Source organism: Jaculus jaculus, chromosome 2 (assembly GCF_020740685.1).
Source record: "Jaculus jaculus isolate mJacJac1 chromosome 2, mJacJac1.mat.Y.cur, whole genome shotgun sequence".
NCBI classification, from domain to species: Eukaryota; Metazoa; Chordata; class Mammalia; order Rodentia; family Dipodidae; genus Jaculus; species Jaculus jaculus.
In genome coordinates, this window is record NC_059103.1 from 62,115,499 (window position 1) to 62,118,924 (window position 3,426).

The 3,426-nt window shown below is 35.1% G+C and overlaps 1 pseudogene; it reads right to left on the reverse strand.

Annotated features, from left to right (window-relative positions):
- Positions 1-1,659: 1,659 nt before the first annotated feature.
- Positions 1,660-2,231, reverse strand: LOC101605317 (annotated as a pseudogene).
- Between the last annotated feature and the right edge of the window lie 1,195 nt (positions 2,232-3,426).

Below are 3,426 nucleotides of genomic sequence, written 5' to 3' on the forward strand. Positions count from 1 at the left end.
ATATCATCTGCAAATAGAGCTAGTTTCATATCTTTCTGTCCAATTTGTATCCCTTTTATTTTTTTCTCTTGCCTTATTGCTTGAGTAAAAACTTCCAGTACTATGTTGAAAAGCAGTAGTGAGAGTAAGCCACCCCATCTTGTTCTTGATTTTAGTGAGGAAGCATCAAGGTTTTCTCCATTTAAAATGATATGGGTCTTAGGTCTGATATTGAACATATATATATATATATATATATATATATATATATATATATATATATATATCCCCTATTAGGTGAGGTTTGGACCCTCCATTTCTAGTATCTCTAGTGTTTTAATGATGAGGGCATGTTATATTTTGCCAAAGGCCTTTTCTGCACCAATAGAAATAATCTTGTGATTCCAGTCCTTATGTCTGTTTATGTGCTATATTATGTTTGTTGATTTCCATATGTTGAACCATCCCTCTGTTTCATCCCTGGGATGAAACCTACATGATTGAAGTGAATGATACTTTTATTTTATTTTATTTTTTTTAAATTAAATTCATTTGTTTGAGAGAGAGGCAGATGGGGGGTGGGGAGAATGGGCACTCCAGGGCCTTAAACCACTGCAAATGAACTACAGACACATGTGCCACCTTGTGCATCTGGTTTACATGGGTCCTGGGTAGACAAATCTGGGTCCATTGGCATTTCAGGCAAGCACCTTAACCACTGAGCGGTCTTTTCAGCCCTGGATCATACTTTGATGTGTTCTCATGTTTGGTTTACAGGAGTTTATTGAGAATTTTTACATCTAACATCAGCAGGGATAATGGTCTGTTATTTTCTTTCCTTGTTGAGTTTCTGTCTGGTTTAGGTATTAGTGTAATGTTGGTTTCATAGAGGGAATCAGAGAGCTTTCCCTCCTTTTCAATTGTGTGGAATAACTTGAGGACTAATGATTTCAGTTCTTCAGTGAAGGTTTGCTAAAATTCAGCAGTAAAATAATCTTGGCCTGGACTTTTTTGTTGCTGTTGTTGGGAGGCTTTTAATTACATTTTCAATCTCATTTAATGAAATAGCTTTGTTCAGGTAATTAATTTTTTTCTGGGTTTAACTTTTGTTGGTGTTAAGAGTCAAGGAACTGATCTATTTATTCTATATTTTCTAGTTTTGTGGAAAATAAGTTTTTTGAAATGTCATGATACTCCCAACTTCATTGATACATTAATATCCATTATAATATCTCCATTTTCATTTTCATCTTGTTGATTTTAGGTTTTTTTCATTTGATCTGTTAGACCAGGGGCTTATCAAACTTGTTTATTTTATTTTTTGAAGAATCAGTTCTTCATTTCATCAAATTTTAAATTGTTTTCTTAATTTCCAATACATTAATTTCTGCTCTGATTTTGATTATTTCTTTGCATGTGGTTCTTTTGGATTTGAATTTTTCTTATTTTTCCAGTGCCTTCAGGGGAATGGTTAAGTCATTGACTTGAGATCTCTCTGACTTTTTTTGTTTTGTTTTGTTTTTACCAAATTGTAAATTCTCTTATTAACAAGCGTTATTAGCAGCTATAATATGGATACATGATTGATGTGTCTAAATGATATATACAGTACATGATGTTAATTATATAATCAGCACATTTCTCTAGATGATTCCTTTCATGCTTCACTCTCCCCAAAACTTAATTCTGAACTTCCTCTTCTAAAATTGGTACAATCAGGTTATCCTTGGACATCAAATTATATTTCATCACAAATTTAGTAAACCGATGGCATAAAAATGTTTCATTTTCATACTTGTCAATATCTGCCAGAGATGAAAATAAGCATGTAAGAATATTTTATAAATCCTATGGCATACTGATCCTAGTTTGGCTACAGATGATTCTTTTATGCTAACCCTGCTAGGAAAATATTTATTGCTATTCAGAAGGCATGCAGCACCATCAAGAGTATGTCTTGTATAGTCTATAGCAGGACACTCTTTTGGAGTTTTATGAGTTGCACAAAGAAAAACCCATTGCTCAGTTGCTGTCATTTGAGTACATGTATCTGGATGGCATTCACTCTGAAGTTTCACAGCAAGTCCATTTAGTTCAAGGGAGAATTGCCTTAGATGTTCATACTTCCACACACCTTCATCTTGGCCCTCAGGTAGTTCAAGAATTTTGTCAATATTGGAGCAATCCGCCCTTATGTTCTGCTGAATATACTGCGGAAAGGCAAGTGTACTGTCCATTTCTTCAAAAGACTCATCAGGCCAATTATAGAAATCCCGTGCCTTCCTGCCTGGCCTGTGCCGTCCCCTCCGCCCTGACCATAGTGCCAGAGTCCGGCGACTGGAATCGGTACCGGATGTGGGGGCCAGCAGCTAGTCGAGAGGCGGGGCGCAGGGGTGTTCTCCGTTGGCTGTGCGGAGGGGTGGCGCCCAGAGGAACAGCCGAGGCCCACTGGGGGCATGCCTGGAGGAGGGGAGACTTTGTAATATAGGCATTAGTGCTATAAACTTAAAGGACTACCTTCATTGTGTCCCATAAGTTTTGGTATGTTGTGTTTTCATTATCAATCAGTTCTAGAAATTTATGGATGTTCTTTTAGATTTCTGTGATTACCCATTCATTATTTAACATTGTATTGTTTAGTCTCCAGGAGTTTGTCTATTTTTTGTTGTTTCTTTTTATATATTTGTTGTTTTCTAATTTTGTTGCATTGTGGTCATATATAATGCAAAAAGTCACGACAATTTTCCTGAATATTTTAGAGACATTATTTATGTCCTATCATGTGATCTATTTTGGAGAAGTTTTTACAAGCTGCTAAGCAGAATATGTATTTTTTTGAAAATTATGGATTTAGAAACCAGAATTTATAGACAACTCTCAATACAATGATATCTTAACAAGCATTTGTTTTGTGCCCTACAAGCATTTGCTCAATGTTTGTAATATTTTATTTACTATTTCATGTTATAGATAATGAGGAAGTATGTGTCTCTAACAGCACACTACCATGTCTGGGAGAATAAATTCTAAGTGGATAAAGATAGAAACCCAAATGTTATGTCAGTGCTGGCAATGTTGTAAGGGTAACTATTTTTCTTGAAGAACAGAAGTCAAGGATATAATATAATGTACTAATTACTGATGTTACTTATGTATTGCAAGTTAGTTCATAAACTCAGATCAGCTTGAAGGAGAATTCCTTAAAATGTCCACATACTGAATTTTAATATCTGCCAGAACCCACAGTGCCAAAAGTTCTTTCTCTAGCATAGGCCTGCATAGTAGAAATATCTCTATAAACTGATTTTTATTCTTTTATTGTTATCAGAATTTTCTACAGACTTTAATGCCTTATTTGTGCTTAATTCAAACCTTACCCATTATAGGAATACAGCAATATGGGGAGTGACCTGACATACCAAAGGGGTCATTTATTAATAAGCATTA